The sequence below is a fragment of the Ambystoma mexicanum genome, chromosome 11, assembly GCF_040938575.1.
Source record: "Ambystoma mexicanum isolate Mex_15411 chromosome 11, UKY_AmexF1_1, whole genome shotgun sequence".
Taxonomy (NCBI): domain Eukaryota; kingdom Metazoa; phylum Chordata; class Amphibia; order Caudata; family Ambystomatidae; genus Ambystoma; species Ambystoma mexicanum.
In genome coordinates this window covers 804,605,767-804,631,614 of record NC_090934.1, presented here as the reverse complement: position 1 = coordinate 804,631,614, position 25,848 = coordinate 804,605,767, and the positions used below count along the sequence as shown (strand labels likewise).

The following is a 25,848-nucleotide window of genomic DNA, read 5'->3' as shown; positions in this document are numbered from 1 at the left end:
AATGCTGGCTAACCGAACACTGATGGGAATACTCATCCAGCAGGTATTATAGAACTCCCATCACCCAGATTATTCTGAAAGACCCAACAAGCCCAGCAGGTGTGAAGGGGCAGGGAATGAAACTAGGGTGAATGATGGTCGAGGGGTGCTTTTATACTAATTCTGGGGAAAGGAGAGGGTTTGTAAAATACAACGTGGAAATTATTCTTTCAGATGAGGTGACATCACCCCATAGTTAAGGAACTTGCAAGGAAGAGGGGAATGAGGCTAATGTAGATACAATGGCCCTCATTAGGACTCCGGCGCTAAACCATGGTGCTATTAGCACCATGGCCCATGCTGGAGTCCGCCATGGAGAAAGGGGGAATTACCACCCCATTCCAAGGTTGGCGGGGCAGTTATTCCCCCTTTCTCCATGGCCCTTCCCCATTCCCATTTTTGCCACATAGGGCTCAATGGGAATGGGGAGGGCGGCAATTACGGTACTGCAAATTGCGGTACCTAATTGCCATCAAGGTCCCTTTGCGGGTCCCTACTTTAACGGCTGTCCAGACCAGCCGTTCAGGTCAGGAGCCGCAAAGGGACCTCGTAGTAAGGCGTTAATGGGTTAATGGCGCCGCAGCCTTTTACAGCGCCGTTAACCCCTTAGCGCCAGGGTCCTAATGAGGGCCAATGTGTGACAGCACTTACATCTTTTGGTATTTCCATGGCAATTCACATAGACAAGGTGGAGGGAGGAGATTAGATACATAGATGCAGTGTGGGAGTACACTGATATGTCAATCATTTGCTTAATTCATCAACTACGTAAGGGTACTAGAATTTAAGGGAAATCACAGAACTAATATGGTAAACGACAATCATGGCGGAACCCTCTCCCACAGTGTAGAATTATAAAGAACCACTTCAGAATAACCACACTCTTGTTTAGCCTGAGGTCCTGGTCCTGAATGCACTCTAGTTCATATTCAAGTCATAGATTTATTTGGAGAGACACCCAGGATTTTCTCCTGGTATTTTTGAAAAAAATATTTTTAGTATGCTTACTTGTACTTTATCTTGATCTAGTTTTACTTGGGCTTTAATTTCAAGTCTTGTCTTTTATTCCTCAGTTTGATTCCTATGAATGGGTGGTGTGACCAATGCAGGGAATTTGTATACTCTCCCCATGGGGGATCCACCCTCATTGGGACTACAGCGGTGTGAGAGAAATGTGAAGGTGTCTCATCCGCTAGTCCACGGGGATCTGTCATCCAGGTGGCCAGGACACCGCCATCGCTATCGTATCTGGTTCCTGGGGTGGACCAGTGTGGGAGGATCACCTGGATGAGGGGTCCTCTGGGAGTTGAAGTGGGACACTTAAGGGTGAGACACAGTACCCCCTTCCCAGTGGAGTAACTTTGCTGAAAATGTTGGGGGGGGACATGGACACTTAAGTAAAGGGGAGGATGAAGGGAGGGCGGATGGTGGCTCTGAGGGATCGTTTCAGCCAAATAGTTAAAAAAAAGTGGTTGAATTGTAAATTTGACCGAATTTGGTCACCACCATTAGGTCGAAGCCGAATATACCGAACATGAACAGCAGTGGTTGCAGGGATGGCCCCCTGATCCCATGTTTTGTATTTTTGGCTTTGGCGGTTGCAGGGGTGTCCCCTAGCTTCCTCGGCATTGGTGGCAGGGGACCCAACAAAAAAGAAAAGGGACGCTGCAGCATCAGATCCGAACCATGTTAAAGGGATGGATCTGACGCTGCAGGTTGCAGGAGAGGCAACGGATGGAGAAAAGTTAAGTGGGGGGGGTTGTGGGTGTACTGGTGGTTTGAGGGGACATGGGTTTGGTTTTTCATACCGAGGTAAAAATGTGTTTGCAGTGAAAATGACTACAATTAATTCTACTGTAATTTTGTAAGTCGGTCAAACAACCCAAATTCCTGAGGGAAAACACTAAACTACTACACGACAAGAGTCCATTGCTGACGCTCTGTTATAACTTTCATAAGACTAGTGGCTTATCTTTAAAATTCAATTGGGCCCCCACACATCTTCAGCCGGCCTGCATGCACCCAGTGACACAACATAACATTCACAAACTTAATTCCGCTAGAACATACAAACAATGCATTATTTATCATTCATTCAGACACAAAAGTCAACACACATATGCTTGCACACACTCTCACTCACAAATACACCCAGCACCTCCACTGACATATACTGTGTGCACACAACATTTATATGTACATTTACAATAACACATGGAAAAAGTGGCGCAATGTCCATTAAGCAGACCAGACTTTATCACTCCCTGATACCTGAAATTTTGGGCTATGTTGACTTGACCTAGCTGAACTATAAAGCCATGGCCTAAAGGACCAGATTCACAGCAATGTCAGTAATTTGCCTGATTTTTCCTTTCATACAAAGAGAGAAACCATTGGTTAATGCAGTGGGCGACCAAGTATAATTGGTATAAATGTTTAAAAACCATTTATATCCAAACTTGTGTTCTGCGCAGCATCTTATATGTCTACGTGCTGATAGATTTTTTCTACAAGATTCTGACTGAATAAAATTAAGGTATGTTTTCCTGTGTTCAAATGGCTCCAAGCAGTGGAGTACCAAGCGGGAGAGTCGCAAGGGGGTGGTCAAGCTGCCCCCCCACCCCTGAAGCTCTTTTAAGAGCCAGACTGGGACATTTGTCATTGGGACACCTCTCCCATTCGGCACCTCAAAGAGGGTGCCCAACGCCAAAAGAGTCTCGCTGGCAGGACAATGTGTGCTGAGCAATTCCTGCTCAGCATGACATTGTCCCGGCAGCAGGACACCTTACCTGTTCCGAATGGTAGAGGTGTCTCGCTGCCAGGACAATGTCCCAAGGAGCACCGGGAAGCAGAGGGTACTCACGTTGGCCTGTATCTGAGTATTACAATGTGAGCCATTAGGCACTGACGGGATTGGAGGGCGGTACTATTAGCAGGGATTTTCGGCCCTTTAGAAATGTAAATGGGAGGGAGTGATCAGAAGTAAGAAGGGTGAATAATGTTGCATGCTTTATGAAATAAAGTCTATGCCTTTGAACCCAAGGGGGATTTGTTAGGCTCACATTAATCTACATGATGCTATTGTGACTTTGCATGGAGAATGGGGAGAATAAAACTAAAGCCATACTCCCATTGCTCAAGATATTTCTATGACAATGTATATAGTGTATGGTTAGTTTACAATGAAAGGTTAGTTCATTATGTAATGCGGTTTGCTTCCAATGCATTGCTATAAATAATTATATTTTATATATATTATATAATTAATAAGCACATGAAATGTAAACCAAAACCGTAACAAATATCTATATCAACAAAGCCTGGAAAGATGTGCATGGTCGCGTAAATTGTCCACATCCCAGTTTCATCATTTAACCAAGTGTGTGATACTGTGCAAATCATTTAATCACATTGTGCCTTATCTGCATCTCTGTAAGCGATTGATTCATTTCAAAGCTTATATTATTGTATCATGCTATTATAATGGAAGAGCCTACTGACTATAGAGTTGCTCCATATATAACAATAGTGCAATTTAGGTATTTTGCACCACAAAGTTATTTGTCACTTGGCTTATTTATGGCAACTTATTCTAAAGTCACTTCCAAGGTGCCACCAAGTATCAAAGACTAATGATGCGCCTTGCAATTTTCTTTTCTGTGGAGTCACTTCTGTTGGTGCAATCCTTATGCTAATTCGGAGGTTTGCATGTATTTTGCCTCAGAGGGATTGGACCAAGCTCCCCAACAAACATACACAAACACAAACACAATACATTTATTTTTTATTTTTTTAAAGCCGCCCGGGCCACTTCTCATGTTACACCGACCTAACCTCTTCGCACTCACGCATCTCCAGACAGAAACAAGGAAGCTGAATGAGCTTCCTAGTTCCTGTCTGTGTGTCGTATGAACACAAAGCCGGAAAGCGATGCTCTGTGCCGCTGGCCCCCGGAAGTGCTGCTGCTTGCGTGACAGCACAGGCACCAGGCCCTGCAACACCCAGTTCAGCACCCTGGCTGCTGACTTTGAGTCAGGCCAGCCTGGGTGAGGGACTGAGCCACACAGGGCATCCCAGCCCTGAATGTGTTGCTGCGCGGCTGCCAGGCATCTCTGCCCTATGTAATAAGACAGAGCAAGCCTTTCTGAGCACCCCAGCCGAGCTTGCACTGTCCAATTACATAATTGATCATTGCGGCACCCCTGCTCTCCCTCCAAAAGTTGGGGGGGACAAAAAGGCATGCCACAGAAGTTGGGGGGGACAAAGACCCCTGTCCCCCCTATAATTACGCCCATGCTCTTCCCTATAACACCTTTACCCCACCCTTCCCCGTAGGATATTTGTCAGTTCTACCCCCTCCCCTTTTCCAACACGAAAACTTTCCTACACTGTGACAAACAATAGACTAACACCAGAGCCATTTACCTGACATGTCCCAATACAAGGGTCAGGCAGAGTCAGGCAATTGACAATAACTATGCACACCTGATGGCCCTTTCCCTTCCGCACAGGGATAAAAGGCAGAGCATAAGAGCAAATACTGAGCAAGGCCGAATGCACGAGAAAACAGCTACACTGGAACGGCAGTTCAAGACCTGGGATGACGACAAAGGAGGAAATGCCCTTGCCCTTTCCAACTCGGACCCGCAAAGCCTCCGAAAGGGAAATCATAAGACCCAGACGTCAGCTGGCATGTGGTGAGACAGGTGTCAACTGCACACAGAGCTCTCCCGGCTGACAGCCAAAGCAAGAAGAAGCACTTGCCACTGTGGTGTCGTCTTTAACTCCAGAGACAAGAAACTCTGACAGTTCAGCACAGCCTGTGGGTCGAAGAAGACAGATAGTAATAATGAACTGTTCTGGGCCCAAGATTGCAGGTGTCAACCTTGTTGAACAAAGAACTTAGGTAACTGAACTTTCAAGAAACCCGTCAGAAGCAGAGTGGTCAGTCGTCGTGTGGCACTCATTCGAAGCACTCTAACTGAAGCCTTTTTGGGTTGTGTTGTTTGTAGAAACTACAAGAACTGAGAGGCCAGTGTGAAGTGTCAAAGTGGTCCTACGAGAGTCGAGCAAAAACCCTTGTACACATCAAAGTCTTTGACACATTGGAGAAAACTGACTGAACTTTGAATGTGTGAAGCCTGACTGGGGGTTAAGAGAAAGCCTGACTGGGGGCTGGAAAACTAAGGGAAGTGAATTTTGCATAGTGTTAAAACAGCTATGAAAATTGTGTGACAAGTGTGAACCCAGCTGAGGGATGTCCACAATGAATCATTTTTAACTGGCAAATGTGAACCAGACAGAGGGATGCCTGCGAATTTTGGGTAAACAGGGATACACCTGTGAACATTGTGGCGGCAAGTGTGAACCCGACTGAGGGATGCCGAGAGAAAGCTAGGGGAAGGGAACCCCCGCTTTCTGATGAAATAGTTTGAATGCTACGATTTTGAGTGAAAGGCCATAGTGAACCCGATTGAGGGAGGCTACCTTTACAATAAGGATTAGAGCCCGGCTGAGGGGTATCCAAGGGGCAAAGAGCAATCTCCCAACATGAAGGATTACTAAAGGAACTTTTGTTTTGTTTATTATTTATGGTTCAGCAGGCCTTGAAAGGCAATTGACTTTGCAGGAAAGAGACTTGGCCCCAGAAAGTCCTAGCATCGTTTAAAGGAACTGTAACCTTGTGCTGGTGAGGCCCAAGAGTGTGCTGTGCTCAAAGGTCCTGCGTTGTCCCGTGTTAAATACGTGGGGAAAGGAGACCCAAGCCATACCATCCTGACTTATCATTTGGTGGACGCTTCTTTCTTTTCTTGAGAACATTGTCCAACACTATTTTGTAACTTAGTTGTAAGGATTGGCAATAGTTTTGTTTTAGTATGGGCCCTTTTTATTTGACAAGACACCACAAGGACTGCCTTATTATTATTTGATGGTTGTAGCTTGCTCCCATCTTAGATTTCTCACTGATTATATAGTTTAATAAACACCCTTGAACTGTGATCACTTGTTGCCACTATGAGTTCCTTGCAGGTAATCCTGCTCAGCATAACAACACCCCCTAGGGGAGAGGGCAAATGGGAACCCGTTGGGGTGACCCCTCCCCTTTATAGGACAGGAAATCTGTAAACAAGAGCAGAAGAGTTTTGTTAGTTGTATGGGCGTTAAACTGTGCAGTAACTTGCAACTTCCTACACAAATGGCTGGTATGGTTTCTGACCCTTTTCAGGCACTGTCCACATCTCAGAAGAGAGAGCGGGGGAAGGCTCAACCCCTAGAGGATGGTAAAGACCCAATAAGCATTGCACAATAGGAGGAGAGTAGCCCACGGAACTGCTCCTGGGAGGTGTGGCAGGAAGAAGGAAGCCCATACCCTGCATGGCAGATCGAACCACAGTCAAGCCTGCAGAATATTCTGCAACCCTGCTGAGAAAGAGATGGTATAAGCCCCACCATGAGAGTCTCAAGCAGTCAGGAACTCATGAGTGGCATATGAGGGGCACAATGAGGAACTGATGCCGAAGCCCTTGTGAAGAATCCTATGGATCACTCACTGAAACCCTGCTTAAAGTCTCCTCCCAGGTGGCCAGGGAAAGGCAGACGCTTCCTGATCCCAAACATGGGAGTGATGTACTGCGGGAGGATCAAGGGCACAGGGTGGTGAGGAGACTGTGTGGGATGAGGCACAGTACATTTCCTCTGAAAGGAAGTGCCTTCCTAAAATACCAAAAGAGGTAATGGCTTATTGTCATTTCAATGGCCCTGACCCCTATATTAAATCTAGAGGTGTGGACACAAGTACTGTAAAATCTGTGGAAGCCGTACCAAAGGAAAAATCATTCTGGGTATCCCAAACTAAACACCCTCCTTACTCCCAAGTGTATGAGGTAAAGGAATCTGGAAATGTTGTCTTTAATAAACTACCTTCCTCTGTAACAACTCATTCTAACAGTCCATCTTTTAATGAGTTTAAGGGAAATAAATCTACCCTTAAAAATAGCTCAAATGCCAAAAGAAACAATTTTGCAGAAAGAGACTAAAAGTCCCAGAATCTCAGAAGTACTGGGATGAAGAAGAGGGCTGAAGAGGCAGGTATTTGCACAGGTCAGGCAATTTGGATCTAACAGCACACACCTGAGGAAACCTGGGAGGCATAAAAGGCCACCTCAGGTGCAGGCAATTAGAGAAGGGAGTGGAAGCTGGAACTGTGACTTGGGTGCGAGCTGTAGTGGCAGTAGTGACCTTAGGGCCCTTTAGGAACGTGCATATGTAATAGATGGGATCACACAGAATAATTCTGAGTCCAAATAAACGAACCAACTCAGGATGATGGCAAGTACTGTTTTATTAACAATTATCTGAAACAGGGAGTTTACAACGAACATCAACAGATGTACGCTCAGTCTCTCAGTGATCTTTACACAAAACATAGTTTTTATACCAAAATACATCAGAAGTGATGTCATACTACGTGGCAATAATTTAAAAACCTGCCAAGGGTCGGGATTGGCTAAAGGAAACATCCAACTATACTTTTCTATAGGAGCTAGATTGTGATTGCCTATCCATTATCAGGTGGGCATGTGCCTACCACTAAAACATGTCATCTTCAGAAACATTAGATACACAGTTTCTCATTGGTCTTTGAACTATACGGTCCTTCGTTATATGGACTAATATAATTGGTTGGCACGCTTGTGCCATGTCTGGAACATTCGGTTCATTTAGCAGCACGTAAGCCCAGATCAAGGTGCAAGGAGATGGGGCATGACACTACCTCCTCATCCAATTAGCCCAGCATCTCTCGTCGCCCATGCCTTCTGCCATGAAGATTGTCTTTGTACTTGGCCTTGCAGAGTATCTTTGTCTTTGAGAATGCACGGGAGTGGGGACACTCACTATCGTCTCTTGGACTAAGTTCGAACTCTATTTTCATCCTTGTCTCACCTGACTGGAGAACACAATGATGGTCCATTTTGCAGGTTTAAAATGCTCTAAATGAATAAAACTTGGAACTCTTGGTGTTCTTTCTTTGCACCTTAACAAGGGAAGTTTCACCCTCCGCATGTTCGCTCATTTCAAGAATAGATAGCTGACCTTGGCTGCTTCAGTCTTGAATACAGGCCAGACAACCTCGTCTTGCAGCTCCACGATTCTGCTTATTCTTGCTGCGACACAGTTTTGCCTTCCCACTTCATGTGTCCTGGCTTACTAAATTCATGATACCGATGTCCAGCTTCTATGTAATGGCGGCTTCGCCTCAGTTCTATTCACTACTTATAGCCATTTTATTATGACTTAATCTACATTGCGTTTCAGCGCCTGTACATTTATTGAGCGGTTGATTTTCTGCAGCACTATGTGCACGAGTAATCTTCTTAGTATTTAAATGTACACTTGATTCTTTACTTCATCATTAGTTTCTTTAGGATCTATACATTCTCTTCAGTCAGTATCTCGGTACGTTGTGCATACTTTTTATGACGTCCCTAGCTTCTTTTCTTTGCTCCGTCTCATATTCCTTCTGGGAGTTCCTCCCTTAGGTTGTCATCACTTCGGGGATACATTTGGTAGGGTTGTCTCAACGGATATCTTCTTTCAAATGCATGCTGCAGTATTGGCACAATGGCTGGTGTCAAACAAGGCACGGTCTCATGCCTCCAATATATAGGAGGAAGGGGTGCTGGGTCTTCTGCAGAGGTATTCAGCTGCTCCTCTACATTCCCCCCACTGCTCAAGTCCTCGACCACCTCCTTGAGTGTTTCTACATCCTGGTGTTTTCCCTTGAAGAAGGGTTTCTTAGGTGTCCATATTTTCATCACCCCCCTCAGGGTCCCTGCTGATTTGACATGTTCATCTATACTCAAGGTCATGTAATTACATTGTCCATTCAGGGTACAATACACCCATTGTCCCACATACATCTTATGAATCTTTGGATACAGAATTTTTTTTCCCTCAGGTGCTACAATACAATGCTATGTATTCTCTGACAGCATGATCAGTCAGCTTCTTGGCGTTTGGTTAATTTTTGCCATCAATCATGATCTTCATTCCTACCTCCATTTTTCGATATTTTCTTGCATTGGGCAATCACCATCCTGATCATACAGACTCCAAACATTACTAGCACCAATATTACTCTATGAACCGTGAATAGATTTGCCAGCCAATGGGGAATCCATGCAAACAAGGAGTTAAACCAACTTTCATCTTCAATGTCATCGGTCTCTTCCTCCATCTTGGTATGCAGGTCTGTCAACATCGATATGGCCTCTGCCAAGGTCCTATTCTGGCCATCGTGAGAAGGTATGAAATGTGCAACATGATGGCCCAATTTTAGAACAAACTCCTTCCATCACTGTGATCATATCAAGGACATATCTATTGTGGAGGGTCATCAATTGTATGTCTGCTCTTCTTTAATGGCGTTGAATCCCTTTAAAGGTAGCGTTAATTGTCTGCAGAAGCTCCCATCTGGTGATTTGCAACCATTTGTCATTTGCCACTGTTTGAATTCCAGGCATAAATATAGCTGCCATTATCATAGCAGTCTTCCTGAACAACTTGTGCTCATCAGGAATAGTTTCATACGCTGTTATTGATTTGGCTGAGAAATAATGTTCTCTTTACATGTTGTCGGAGTTCAAGTGATCTTTTTCTCAAATGGTCATCCACTTTTGGAAATTCATCAATGTTTAGATCGCTCTGAGGAATCACTAATGCTGGAACATGGATGAGCACCAGGGAACACACTCCGCCCCAATTCCTAGGTAACTTCATATAGGCTCTAGATCCACGAGCCCAATATTGATCCATAAGGACAGCTGTCCCTTTTATCATTCCGGGAAAGTCAATTGTGGTTTTACATCCTTTGTTATGTCCCACATGGTTCTTTCCATGGCTTTGGAAGCATATTGTTGCATTAACCAATGGGATTACAATTACTGGGCCTGGTTTGTCTTCTACCCATGTCAGTAACTTGGATTGCTTGGCCCATGACTTTAAGCATCCATCATTCACTCTCTTGACCTCTAGTACGTATTCAGTTTTCAGCAGATAAGCTGCACAGGACATCATTGCATATTCCCATTCCTTCTTGGTATACACTTGTCCACAGATCAATAGTTGTGATTGTTCCCAAAATCCAGGCGATCCTGCTATTTCTGCCACATCAGAGCAGTTAATTCTCTTCATTTCTTCAACAATCACCTCATCCTGACCTGCATCAGGATACACAAGCATTCTGTCTGTCCATTAAGGCTCCTTCTCCATACATATGGTCTTGATATAGTCATCCTGGTTTGGAAACGACCATCTTGATCTCCATCGCAAGGTTGCCCAGCTTCCTTGGAACTGTCCTCGAGTAGTACGATGGCTGAGGCATTTCGCATTGTATGCCGATACCTCCTTCAAAATGAAAGTCCTTACTGTATTCATGGCATAGGGGATGAGAGAGCAGACATAGCAACTCACATCAGATGCTCTTTCCCCCACCTTTTTCATGTGCTGATACCACATGTTATTCCCCAGGTGAGCAGAATTATCTACATAGGTATTTATCCCTTCATTATGTTCCTCTGCATCTCTTATGTCTTCTAATATACCCAGAGAGATCAAAGAAATTGTCATCATTCCTACTCATAGAGGGGAAAATAATAGGAACTCTTTCTTCATCGAACCGTTAAGATAATAGAGACTGTGAAAAATAACAAACAAAAAGATAACGAAAACAATCATGCAAATATACATTATGACTAGAAATTGGAACAACCATTTCTAGCGCCATCCCACTGCTTGCTGAACTTGTGCTCTAACTATAATCGTGTTGTCTTCCTCATTAATCAGTTTTAATACAATGAGTTTCTTTTGCATTTGTAAAAGTACAATGTGTTCAAATATATCTTTTTATCACTGGACCATTTTTCTGGAATCCTGTAAAAAGTGTGAATAGTACCGCAAGGGGGAGGAAATAGAAGTCACCATATTGGATGTTGGGTGGCAACTGAATACGACCTGTTACCTCAATAAAATATCTAGGGGTAATGATTAGCACAAGTGGCTGTGAGAAGCCATGGATAGCCTGTCTAAACACAAAAGTAAAGAAGTTAACTACGCAAGGTATGGTGAGCGGGAGGAAGTATGTTAAATTCTCGCTCCCTCGGTCATCAACTTCTATAAACATAAGGTCATACCAACCTTGACCTATGCAACAGAGGCCCGTCTAGGGTTGCTGTGGGAAACCTGGGAGAGATTGGAGAGCCGATTCTGGAAGGGGATCTTAAGACTCCCAAATGCAATACCAATGGCAATCAATCAACACGAATTGGGCCTTTTATAACTATATTTGAGAGTTATCTGGAAAACTTTGCCGATCTTTGTCATACTGAACACCCCTGAGTGCCCTCTGCAATTCCACATTATAAGGATGAAAGAAGAGGGTATGTTTGTTTGGCCATTGAACCAATGGAGAGAAAAATGTGTGGGAATATTGTCCAGCCTTGGTCTATCAGTCACCACCTTATTTAGAAACCCCTTATTGGTTAAGAGGGCCCTATGGGCGGCTTACTGGAATGAAATTGAAAGTTACACTCTATCAAGATCGCTCACTGGTTTACCTATCCTAACACCCTAATATTTGAAAAAAATCCTGAACGCCAAATACAGGGACTTGTTTCTCTGATTCTGTTTGAATATACTCCACACCTAAAGTAAAATTGCATAGATATGGTGGCCTGGCAGAGGACGATCGATGCCAACTATGCAAAGACCAAACTGAAATATTAAACCATTTAATCCTCTTTTGCCCGGAACTGAGAACACAAAAAACACTTTTTTTGTACAATCGTATGAAGAATAATTTTGGCACTGATGCAGACGTCTGGTGGGAACACTCTCTGGGGGGACCAATGTGGGTCTTAAGCGGAACTTGGTAAAGTTTCTTGAGCTGATCTTTTGGAAGAAATTTAGAGAAACAGCTCTGCCATAAGAAACTTATGTGTCTGCAAGCCGTTTGGTCTCCCACTTTGCTAAACAACTTGAGTGCACTACTCTTTTCTCATTTGTTGCTACTTCTTTTTGGTTCTTTATATGGGTTTGGATGGGAAGGACTGATTGTCTCAGTTTCTCTATCTTTTAACTGTTCTTTGTTTTTAAAGGAGTGTAATGGAATAGCAAAAGTTTGAAATAAACTAAATGCTAAATAAAAAAAGAAATTGGGAGAGAAAGAAAAAAAAAAGAAACACCCTCAGTCAGTCTAGAAATTTTAAACAAATGATTGTCAAATGGAGGCTCACATGTCAAAACATAGATAACTAGAAACACCCCTGTCAAAAGAAAAGGTGCACAAACCATATCAACAGATGACATCAACCTACCACAAAGCAACCAACTCTTCCAAACACATGGTTATTTCACCTGCACGTACACCAATGTGGTGCATGTGATCAAATGCAACAAATGTTCACCAATGTAAGTGACTTCAATCCAGCACTCCAACTAAATCAATGCTTAGTATGGGATGTCCAATGGAAGCCCTTATTTATATATTTTTATGTCAAAGTTCTTTAAATCCGGATGATGAACCCTTATATTACGCCCCTCTCTTTGAATCTCCCCTGACCAAACTGAGAAGTAGGTTTGTTTTTCAAATTAAAAGGTTTATTTGAAGAATTAAACAATATATATATCACACTTTTATGAACAAAATAATACCTGAATAGCACGCTTATGAATATGGAAGGGAATCAACAATGGGTAATATTATCTCTTAGGAGTAGGAATCGGAAGGATACTGTAGCAGAGAATACTTTATATGATTCAAGGAAATGCAATGACGGGGAAAAAGGCAACACAGAAATAAACCTGATATGGTTTCAATCAAAAGACAAGATAACCACTTTTTCCCCTGTGACTACTCACCCCCCCTATGCAATAAGAAGAGATGGAAAGGAGGACACACAGGTTTCAGGATACAATCAATAATGCAGTTCAATTCCAGTCCCCCCAGCAAGCTTAGAGAGAACAGGTATGATTTTAAAACACAGGTCAAAAATGCTTTTGAATGTGATGGCAATGGATGGGAAAATATGCTAAAATGATTCTAATTCACTAAAGGATATTCAGCAATAGGGAGAATTACTTTGGATTGGTTCAGGTCAACACTAGCAATGATTCATGAATGATTATCAGATTGAAAACGGAATTCAGCAATGGAAAGCAAGAAACAACTATTTTGACAGAAAATGAAATTGAGCCAAATTGCAATTTGCAGCAATTTTTCTGCGTGCGTGAATCGAGATTACGGAAAGACTATAAGGAATGTAGTTTTGGATTTGTAGGAAAGCTTAGGATCTTAGCTTTAAAATGACATTTAAATTTCGGTTCTAGAACGTGTGGTTCAAAAGTTACGGAGGTTTTTGTGAAGGTAGATTTTTCAGAAATAGAATCAAGATTTCAAATATGACAGATCGCGCTTTAAAGATTTACCAACAAGGATAGGCTTAAACTAAGGAGCTATGAAGAAGCAAGTCATTCAACAGGCAGCCACCAGAACCGCGGCTCCACCGCTCTGATCTCTGTCCGTCAAAACACCTGCCCCTCTTCAGAAAATATCAGCGCAAAAATGATTATTGCTACAATTATCAAGAATTATGTGGAGGAGAGAAGAATTTAGGATAGACACAAGATTCTATCATGCAGTTCTGGACAGGTTGAAATGGATTGAATATGATTACTTTAAACTAAGAGATGACTACAGTTCTAGACTAAATACTCACTCCTAGGCTTTGGGATTGAATGGAATGGGCCCGTCGCAGATCTGGTCAAAGGTTTGGACTCGCTACCAGACATGTCTCAGGCACTGGGTTCTGCTCACAGCACGGCCTCTGGTTTGCTCGGTCTCTCAGACTGGATCGGACAGGTTCTGGGTTACAGCACTGCTCTATCTGGGTCTGGATCTTGGTTCTAGCACTGGGTTCTTAGCTAGAAACAACACAGCTCAGCCAGGTTGTTGAATGGTTTGGTTAGGCCCCGTGGAAGTTTAGGGGTTAGAATCAGGTTTCTAGATTCTGCAGGCCTGCTGAGAAGGGTTCAGCTTGTGAATTAGGCCTCTCTGCTTCAAGGTTCTAGAGTTTGGTTCTGGAGCTGTCTGGAGTCTGGATTTATCTGGAGTCTGGAGTCTACGTTTTGGAGGCTGGAGTTCTGCAGGGTGCTTCACCAAGAATAATTGAGTAGGTAGTGGAAAAGAGGCCTATCTGGGTCTCCGCAGTCCCTATTTATGTGTTTCCAAAGTGGGTGGGGAGGCTGACTCTCTATGCCCAACCCTCTAAGGATCCTGATGGGTCAGAGAATTTCCTGTCCCCTGATTTGAGACAGGAGCAGTGTGTGATATGTGTCAGAGTGATGCTGTGTTTTATGGCTTTACTGAAATCCCTCCCCTTTGCTTTTACATAGAAAATCTATTTTTCCCCAAAAACATATTTCCATGATGCACCACTTGTTCATAATACATATACACATCACAGATTAATTAAGGCAGGTCTCTGTTCAAGTCCCATGTTCCTACGAGCTTGGGTTCAGAAATGACCACTTATTTGCGCTTTTGGTGGGTTTCCCAATATTGGTTCTGCACCAAATTTTACACAGGCATACACACTCCATCTGAGCATATCTCTGTAATTTCTTATGTTCATAGCAAAAACACTGCAGCTGCAATATTAACAACTTCCGGGGTTTGGTCTCAGAACATCACACAGCATCCAGCTTAGTCTTAAATCGTGAGGGCATTTTTCATTTTAAGAACCTCAAAGTTTCCCATTTCTGTCAGCTTGGTACAATTTGTTATAAGCATTTTTATAAAACATACATTTGCTTTCAATTCAATTCACACAATGGTTTGTCTCCGCCTCCAGGGTCCTGGCTGACTCAGAGGTCACATGTCTCTCTTTCCTGCTAGCAGTTTGTTGACAGTTACACTGGAATTTAGCATATTCTATTCAGCTGAAAGACTCTATTCTCTCTTTCTCCTGCCAGCAGAGAAAATCCCCTCCCCATCTGATTAACATGTCCATGCGACATCCTCCCTTTTGGATGGAAGGCCCAAGGTATGAAGGGTTCTTAGGGGAAGCAAGCCTTTTGGAGTTTTAACTGCATCAGGTTACTTTCTGATCAATTGCAACATAGTTCCTTGTAAAAAATACATTTATACATTTAAAATAAGCAACATATCTTTAAATCCAGTCTTTTTCCACATTAAATCAATGTGTGGTACTCTATATGGCATTTTGATGGAATTCTCTTCTTTGGCATATTTAACTTCTGAAACACAGCTCTCCTCTCAGAATTATAAATCGCCAGCACCTGACAGAGGCGAGTAATGGTACTACACCCATTTTGACAGCTGTCTTTCCACAAAGTATCTTTAAAATAGGATTTTGTTCTGAGAACATATGATTCTTGCTGACATTGTATTGATGTGGAACATCCAACAAGGAGGTTGGATCTTTTAGGTGATTTTGTGAGCCATGATTTTAGCACATTTTTGACAATCAAGAAAACGGATTCCCAAACAGCTCTGTATTTCTTTTGGCAATCAGCATTGCTTTTTCCAAGTGGTTTCAGGCTGCTTGGTGGGTAGCCCAATGGTGGGTTTTGGCCCGTGATCTCCTTTGCTCACTAAGATAGGCAAAAGTAGATGGCGGCCTATTTTTCTGGTTTTCACTGCGCACTTTCTGGGGATTTCTGGCGAGCAGCATGCTTTCCAGTGGCCATTATGATGTTTCTGCTGCCAGCAATGCACAGTGATGTTGCAGGGCTTGGATGAGTGGGTTGAAACATCCCACACCAACAAGCTAGACACCTTGGCAAAGAATGAAGAACCGCTTTCCAAAGCACTCGCCAATGGAACAAACACACCTCGACTGCGGAACACTTTCCGGCGCAGGACATTGCATCAAGGGCTCGAGTGGACAATCCCGATTGTTTTTAAGTTCAGGAATACAGGCATTCAAAACGAGTCAGGCATTTAGGACTCTACAAAGAGGATTCATTTGGAACATATGATTTAAAATCACACGTCATGAACATCTATGTTTCTGACTGACCTGCAATCTGAAGACAGTTCACAAGCAAAACTAAGGGACAAACACAAATTGAAATTCTCTCCTTCGATCCAAGGTTAATACCACCCACCAAACACGTTCTTCAAGCTGACCAGCTCGGCACAAGCATCCATCCATGCTAATGAATGCGCCAGGGCTCCACAGCAGGACAATCCTCACATCACTACCACCTTTTTGCAGAAAGCGGCTCTGAAGGACAATTAAACGTAAAGAAAAATAATAATAAAATAAAGGAGTAATTCAAATGTATTTTCTTTCCTGCATGCCTCAACTTCATGTTCCTTCGTCACATTTTGAAATGCAATTTTAATGAACGGGGTAAATAAAATTAATCACAAGTAATGCTGTTTCACAAAACTGCATTAACCTTGTCCACACCATAAGATGCAATCAGACTGCATGCTGAATACATACCAAAAGGTTCCTTCCACCTGTTCGCTTTTCACATAGGAATGTGTAATCAAACCGTGCTTCCCTATCAATATAGGTTTTCTCAGTTGTACTGTAACTGCCTGAGGAAAGTAACTGGCCTTGAAAGCTACTAGACAAAAGTATCGGCATCACCTATTCTAGATTCTTATTTTTGAGTTTCAAAAGAAAACAAGTTTCTGTTAAGCTCTTTTTGAATGTTACTTTGTCAATAAGCAATTAAAGTTAGCAAACATATACTTCTAGCATAGCTGTCAGCTGGCCCCGTATCATTTAAGGCATGACGCTTCTGCCAATCATGGTGTGCCAGCCAATCACACTTTATGTTTGGAGACTTGTCATTTATTTTTCTCCAGTTATATGTAAAGTGTGTGTGTGCTACTCTGCACCCCAAGTACCATTGACTAAAAACCTTAACCTTACTGAACGTATCAATCTTGACATGGTGACACTTTACAAATACAGAGTGCTGAAGTTTCCCTATTACATTAAAGAGAAAGAGACAGAATCCTGTTTTTGTTTCTTGGAATCCTGGGAATTTTAGTTTTGCGTAGAATAAGTAAACTTGAGAGCTCAGCAGGAATGCTCTTGCTGCCAATCGTCCATTTACATATATGGCCCTCCTTATAGCTTGGGTCTCCTAAAACTCACGCGTGATTTAATTGGCCAGGCCTATTGGTGCCTCTCATTCTTAAGGTCCCTGGATGGCTCCATGTCACCAGGACCACCTTGCTCCAGTTAGGGGCTTTGCTTTTACTTTAGTACATTTGAAGAGACCCAAGACTACAATTCCTGAGTGCATTTGATTGACAAAGGCAATCGTTGGACTGGGGCACGGTATATATTCAGTGACATTAATTCATCTGGTAACACAATTCATTCTGAGATGTGCGTTTCTCTTTCCCCTCTATGGAAAAGGCGCCTCCTCCAAAATGGCCAGTGGGATGGAGACCGGCCGTCGCCTATTATGAAGCCAATGCCATCCAAGGAAAAGTGATCCCCAGTGCTTCTGGGCTGGCTTTCACTGTGAAAAGGAAATGTGATTTCCCGTTGACAGGTTCCCCAATGCTCATGCCCAGTGAGCCATGAAAGGCTGAGGGCATTGTCCTTCCCCAGACTTGCATGGCCAATTGGGGATGCAGGGTAGGTAACTGCAGGCCTAAATGTGCCCAGGGGGTGCTTCTGCACCTCACCGCACTTTTAGGCCTCCCTGGGCAGCATTCAAGAAACGCTTCGGTCTCCTGCGCATGCCCTCAGGAACCAGTACGCTCTCTGTGCTTCCTGGTTCCTGTTAATGCTGTGTGGGAGCTGGAGAGCCTCTGTGGAAGACGGCATTGGGACAGGGGCAGCAAGTAAGGACAGTGGTGTTTGTGGGTGTATGAATGTATCTATGCGTGCATGCAAGGGTTTGTATCTGTGCACGAGTGAAGGAGGGAGTGGCTGTTGTATGTGTGCGCAAGTGAACGTGAAATGAATGGGTGTACGAATCCCTGTTCAAATGAGAGAAACGGGCTCACAAATGAATGTGTATGATGCGTGGGTGTGCTGGAAACCGGACCTCCCTCTAATTGTGCACATGGAAGGGAGGAGTTCCTCTCCTTTCTCCCTAGCACAGCCGGCAGGGTGGGGCGAGGGTGGTTGAGGCCGACATGTCATATCCTGTCATACCACCCCCCACCCTCATTGTGACGTTGACAGGGTCACCCTCACAGCGAAGGTGAGAGGAGGGTTATGCCAGGACATTGCATGTTTTAAAGGGCATGATTCAAGAGTGAAGCAAACGTGATTCATGTTTGCTTTACTCTTGATACCCATGTTATTATGTGGCAAGACGGGCCTATGGTGGTTGGCCAGTCGGGATATACTTTTTACTGCGGCACGTTGGTGTGCCGGGCTGGATAAACTTTTACTGTAGCACAGTAAAAATTATATCCAGACTGGCCCACCTAGATAGGCCAGTCTGGCCGCGTATTAATAAAATGGCCATCAAGTGTAAAGCAAACATGAATCATGTCTATATATCCATGGGCACAGTCAGCCAACATGAACATGTTTTTTTTATATTGTGTGAAAAAGCATCATGAAAATGCTCCTGTGCACTGTTCGTGACCTGAATCTAATGGAGTTACCCAACAAAAGCAATTGCAAACGGTGTAGCTTTTTACCAAGTTTTTCAAAAAGTGTGCTGTAAAATGCACAATTTTTAACCCATTATTTAACAAAAAAAAAAGACCCCCGCCCCTCCTTGGTTCGAGCTCTGTCATATTTGGGGGAACATGTACACCCATCTAAGTAAAACATTCCCCAGCTGCCAATGCTCTATGGGTTTGTCCCTGCAAATTCCAGGTTGTACCCCCCAGAACTGGCGGACAGTGCCACACACGACGTGGAGGGGGAACTTGGCAACCTTTCTGACAATTAACAAATACATGAGTCCAGTCAGTGTATACCTCTCTTGTTTTTTCTTTGTTTTTTTTATAAAGGGCCTAGATCATAATTTCCCTATTGCACAAAGAGCCCTGCAAGCACACACTAAGAAGGTGGTGCACATTCGGGAAGTTAGTAGACACATACAGAATGGTGCACCAGGCATGCAATGAGCACAGGCCAAAGCTATATTATATTTACCCCAGTACTTTTCACTGGTGTCAGCCCCAACGTTTAATCGAAAACAGGGCTCTGCTATTTTATACAATTCAGTGGTGCAACTCACAAAAAAAACACCGAGCCGACATGTTTTCAAATAGCCTACATGTCTTAATGAAAACTAGATGTGACCAATAAAGCGCTCTTAGGTTTCCACTGGCCGCGCGTGACCGAGCAAACCACGCCTTTGTTCCTTTGAATTATGGGACTTGTAGTCTTCCTACATTTCAAGTGAGAAAGAAAACTACACGTCCCAGAGGCAAAAAACAGGACTCTTCTCGGAAACTTGAGAACTCTGTCAGTAGGACAGGCATAAAAACGTACAATAAGTATACAATTGCACACACCTGGGCCTGATAGGGTCAAATGCCAAAACCCAGTACAAGGATAACACACGAAGCACAGCTATTCTACAACCATTACACCTGTTGCAGCGAAAATGGATATAGCGTCTCGTCTCTCGCTTACCGGTAACGGGGCTTTGTCACTCCTACTGTCACACGGCATAGCTAGTGACAAGTGATGTAAACACAAAAGGATTCGGCGTGAGAGTGCTGCAGCAAAAACTTCCATTCACGTCCTCCTAACACGCCTCTTGAATTCCATTTCATCAACCTTTACAGCGCTGCACATCATTCACTGTGTGTCTAAAAAACCGGCCAACATAGTCCTAGAACTGTGAGCGCACTGATGTGAAACAGGCTCCTGGAAAGAAAAGAGCCCATGTAAAGTGATAGCCTTCTTTTTCTGTTCTACAAGGGAAACGCGATCCAACGCCGAGGGATCACGGGAAACACATCCACAGGTAAAGGAAGTCTCCCTGAAGATGGGCGGAATAGGAAACGGAAACAAGCATTGGCAAAGCCAACAGCGTGGGCTTCTGTGGAGGCATGGCATAGGCATCTGCTAGGCATTGATATAATGGTACTTATTGGCAAAAGATTGCCACAGGTGGAACATGGGGCTATAATATGGGGTTATGATATCAGTACCTGGCAAATGTGTATCTAACACACCAAGCAAAAACTGTTGGCTTTGTCATTGTTTGTTTTAACAGGATTTCACTGCATGGAGAGATATAAATCAAGTGACTGAAGGCACACTTGGTTAATACATTTGCATTACACCAGTATCCATGTATAGCTGCGTATGAAGCCATTAACGCTCAGCAGGCTTCTCGGAAAAAACACTGGCAGGGTGAAGTTTGATGTTACTGCTTCACAGAAGGAGCTCTCAAAGAGGAGGGTGTGGAGGGGCAGGTAGTGGGTGGGAATGGCCATAGGAATTAGGTTGGCCATTAGCAGCCAGTGCATGGGGAAATAACCAAACAACACCCCAATCCCTGTGTCCCTCCTCACTCACATGTCATCTCCCTCCTACCTGTACTCCAATGTAATATTGTTGGGTGATAAGTGGTGCTCAATGGCAAATGATCATTGGTAGATCTGCCTGATTGAGAGGTGAGCAGATGACTACATGCTACGTTTTCTTTCAGTCCTCGACTTTCCTTTCAGAAATTACTATCTACAGATATCCTAATCCAATTTTTTCAATCGAAGTTAGGACTACAAAGCCCAGAAAACCTTTGTTTGTTAAATAAAATGCTTCTCATCTGTTTGCCCTAAAACAGCCTCAAGTTATGAAGCTTAACGGCACTCTATCACTTCATAAATATTTCTCTAAAACAATAATCTGTTCGTTAATGAGTATTGGTTAATCAAAATTCAGTTGTCCAGCTCCTATTTCAAATAAACAGGTTTGATTGCTAGTCTTTATAATTGATAAAACGGACTAAATTCGATCCCAGTTTTAACTCTGGCTCACCTTTGGACATGATACCACCCCCCAAAACAGCACAGGAAATAAGCCCAGTGTACATCGATTGTATTCTCTCTATTTGTAATGGCTCGCTATCCTCTTGGGATATCCCCCCATCTTGAAACGCTCAGTGATGAAGCCTCTGTTCAAGAGACACTCATTGGAAACTTCCAAGGTATCGAACTATCACCACATCTCTCAACTACACGCTCCTCTATGAACATTTGCAAAGGGTTGTTGTCTCTCAAATTGAAAACGTTTTGGAGACAAGAAATCTGCTGGATGAATCCCAGCTCGGGTTTAGACCACATCGCAGTACAGAGCTAGTAACCCTGTCCATAATGGACCATCTTAGGTTCAAAGCCAAAATGTTAGAGGCTGTCGATACCATCGACCACCAGATCCTGTTGGAGAGGGTCTTAAATATGGGTATTGACGGTACGGTGTGAAGTGGATACAATCCTTTATACAAAATTGTACCCAGCAGATTGAGCTGTATCAGTTTTTCTCAAACACTTGCACCCTGGATTGTGGAGTGCCTCAGGGTTCAAACTTGTCCCCTCTTTTGTTTACCTGTATCCGCAACCACTAATGCATGTTATCGAACAGGCGGAGGTAATCGGTTTCAACTACGCAGATGATACCCAGATCATGGTAGACCTTGAAGAAAGCAATGATTACTTATCAAGTAAGATCACAAAGAGCCTGGTGTCAATTAAGCCTGGATGGAAAAGAATTATTAGAAAAATAGCCCAGATAAAACTGAGGTCCTAAATATAAACAATAACCTCAATCGCTGGACCCCGACTTGCTAGCGTGACCCCTTTGGGCAATGTCCCAGTCCCAGCCTAGAAGTGAAGAACTTGGGCGTCATCAGTGACAATCTCGCTGAACACACAAGTCACAGCAGTAACATCATGATATATAATGATAAGGAAATTATGGAAAATGTTCCCCTATCTGGCACAATCACAACAGGTTCTGCTCAGGTGTCAGTAACATCCTGGTCTACTCATGCCCTGATTGTAATAACACCATATATCTGTGCCTGCCATATTATTCTATTGACAGACTGAAAAAGGTAAAATTTATGGCAGCAAGGCTTTTAAGTAAGCATAAGAGGGTCCAGCGTATCTCTCCGGTAGCCAGCTCTTTACACTGGCTGAGAGTGAAAAATCAAATTCTTTTCAAAAGCATTTGTATCGTTTTGTGTCTGCAACACCCAACAGCAACCCCTTTTTCTATAAATATGAACACTTAAACCAAGGTGCAACCATCTAGATTGCATCAGAGCAGAAGACAGACTATACCTACATACAGGAAAGAAAGTGCAGGTTGTCGCCCTTTCTTGGCCTTTAGAGTTTGGAACGCCTTACCCTATCATTTACGGAAGGAATCTAATCTTGTAACATTTAGGAAAAGACTAAAAACTCATCTTTGTAATGTATAACCACTGTTCCCAGTACATGTGTGTCCTTGGTCCTATTTACGATGGTGTAGGAAGGAAAGAACCAGAAGACAGGCCTTTTCTGTCTACGCTCCAAGACTCTGGAACCTCCTCCCTGTCAAAAGCAGACTTGCCACATCAATTCTACAGTTCAGGAAAGAGCTCAAGACCATCCTCTTCAAGGAGTGGCTCCTCCTTAACACCCAGGTCCACACACCCTGAACTCCCCATCCTAACTGAGACTCAGTGATCTGCATCCAACTGTCTTCACCCCCAGGCTGCCTATTACCAACCATCCCCTGTTACTCCCTACTCCTTTTTTCTCTGGTTCCCTCACTGTGTTCTTCCTATGATTGTAAAGCACTCCATGGGTTCCCTTCCTCCTATCATTGTAAAGCACTCCATGGCTTCCCAAAGTTAGGTCTGTGCTCAATAAATAACCTAATAATAATAATAATAATAAGTTGTACTTTTTACTGAATAGCGCTGAGATACGGGGTTAGGGTATTGTTTGCTCGCAATTCATAAAACATCACATAAGAAAACAAACAACTATAAGGTTGTCCAATGTCAAGCTTAGGTAGTTTAACTGCTCCTCGTTTTATTTGTTGCATTGTGGTACGTGTAGTTTTCTTTTTTCTTTTACCAATGTAGAACTACATGTCTGAGAATACATCGCAAAAGTAAGAATGGATGAATCATTTGTGCCTGATCTAGGACAGCCGAAGGGCTCTGTTCAGAAAACAGTTTTACATATTAGTTAAAGATCTTGAAGCAGGAGGCCTAATTTGGAGTTGGGCGGTGCAAGTCATCACACCGCCCAATTATGAGTTTGGTGGAGAGTTGGAGGATTCACCTCCTTCTATGAGCTGGAGGTTAATCCGCCACCTCTACGACAAACTTCGGCAGAATTACCATTGGCAGAATTACTGCAGCAGTAATTCTCCTGACAATAATTCTACCAAAATCCTCCACGGAGTCCTATGAACTTCATTAAATGGGGACTAACACCACCACTGCCACTTGTAATCTGGTGGTTATATCGACAGACCAAGTTGCGGTAACAGTATCACAGTTTGGTGGTATCTCTATGGATTTACAACTGAGATACCATCAAACGTGTAATGAGCCCCAACGTGCGCTGTCCCTACATCTAATCGTAAATTAAATATACCAATAGTGCACGCCCCCAAAAGGCTAATCATACTATATAATAAAAGGCTAGATGTATGTTTGTCCGAAGACGTCAATCGCCCGCTTTGCTTATTACCACTGCTAGAGGGAACTGTTGCCTTATGCATACAATAATAAGACTTCAAATTCATATTCCAGGTGAAGAACATGTGTATTTCAACAATGATAACATACAATTAGCTGCAGAAAAGGCCCAAGACAGGGGTACCACTTTGAAAGCGTACTTTAAGTTGCATACACTAAAATAAAATACATTTAAAAAAATCATATAAACAGAAAATCGTTTGATTAAGCCGCTCAACAGAAATTTAACAAAAACAATGATGGGAAATCTCCACTGGACACAACTTTGGCCAGTGTACACAGGCTTTTGCACTAGTCTGTTAATAATTCTGCACCAGCTGGCAGAGCTAGCATGTTGTCCAATAACATGTTACAAAATAACCCAGCCCTCCCATTCCAGCATGCTCAATCATTGAGTCCCACATTATAATTGAGAAAACAAAACTACAAGTTCCAAAATCAAAATCAATCGGTGCTGAAAAGCGAGGCAAGGCTGGACGTGTCACAAGACACTGGTCTACCTGGCCATCATTGTAGGATCTGGAGGTATACATCTCTACTTACTGTTGCCAATATTTATGGGGACTATTTTTGAGCAGCTTCAAGACACCCTCTTTGCTGTCTGGGCACGGCCTACAGACAAGCCCAGTCAATACTTTGCCCATTCATAGCCTTTGGCCACACCCACGGCATCATCAACAACCTGATGTGCCAACTGGACTAGAACAATGCCTCTGGCACCTCCAAACCACCCAGTGAACGCTGCACCTTGGGCATGGCCTTTGGTGAGGGCCCTGGTGCCTACACAGACCTGAATCACAAAGTTTGGACACTATCCACTTTGTCCATGGCATGGCCTTCAGTCAGAAAGTTCAGAAATGAACTCTTTGGGAACAGTTTGAGGAAAAGTTCACACATGTTTTAAAGAGAAAAAGCACACAGACACATTGAAGTAGGAAGAAAATCATGCTTCCTTTAGACCACCTTCAAAGAAGAGATATTTCTCAGGACCCCCTCATACCAAGTCAGGAGTGATTTGTAACGAAGTGCAATGATAAGGCTGGTGAATTGGAGTGGGGTGACCTCAGGGGCTGATGACCACCACCCCACCCATAAAGTGGGATATGGAGGGGATATAAAGAAGATCCTCCAAGGCTCCCCAGTCCATCGCTAGCATATTGTGTTTTCCCCACAATTCTGTCTGCAACCATCCATGGCATCATAAAATTGAGTCTCAATATGGGAAACATACCAGAAACAGGGGCAAATACCAAGTCACTTTTAGAGCCGCCCCCCAGGCCTCCATAGCTTATCTAGTAGTAATGCTTGGTTATCTGAAAGGAAACAGCTTACAAGTGTGGCTCACAAAATGATCCGGAAAAGAGGAAAACCATGACAGAGCAGTTAAGTTGGGCCACATAGTGCTAACATTCCACACATAGGAAATTACCCAAAGGTGGCAACCAGATATTTTATTGCAGCAATTAGAGTAGCAATGGAGCAGATAGCTCAACAGAAGTATTTGCGGATCACACACCTGGCCCAGAATTTTACCAAACACACTTGTACAATTAAGGTCTATAGGCCGGACCACATGCTTGAATGAAAGCGCATTAGCAAGGAGAGCGAGGAGCAGTTTCGAGCATGGCGTTGAAGCGAGGAGGGAAGACAGAGAGAGAGTGAAGTGAGAGTTGAGGAGGAAGCAAGGAGAGTGGAGAAATGAGAGGTGAGTGGAGGAGTGACAGAGGAGAGGCGATGTGGGAGAGTGAAGATACCACGCAAGAGATGAAGGAAAACAATGGGGAGGACTGATTATAGATAAAGAGACAAAGGAAGAGGGCAAAAATTGAGACAGAGAAAGACAGAGTGAGGAGCAGACAAAGAAATTGAGTGAAGGAGAGATTGGAAAAGACAGAAAGGACACACATGCAGAGACTTGAGTTGAAAGAACAAGAGCGAGGAGTCTAGAGAGTGGGAAGGAGGGAACAAACAGAGAAAGAGAGGAGCAGAGAGAAAGAGAGAAGATTGAATAAAGAGAAGAAAGAAGATGAGAAGGAAAGGAATTAAGAGAAGTCTAGAGGGGAAAGAGGGAAC

At 43.4% G+C, this 25,848-nt stretch overlaps 1 protein-coding gene across 2 annotated transcripts in view; it reads right to left on the bottom strand.

Annotated features, from left to right (window-relative positions):
• The window catches only part of INSC (INSC spindle orientation adaptor protein), a 1,941,980-nt gene that overhangs the window by 1,488,836 nt on the left and 427,296 nt on the right, over positions 1-25,848 (bottom strand). The window contains exon 1 of one of the 2 annotated variants that reach the window (XM_069623743.1): positions 19,701-20,031. The exons of the other annotated variant lie outside the window; for it this stretch is intronic. The gene's annotated coding sequence lies outside the window, so the exon portion shown is untranslated. Of the gene's footprint in view, positions 1-19,700; positions 20,032-25,848 lie in introns of those variants that run through there. 2 annotated transcript variants of the gene reach the window in all.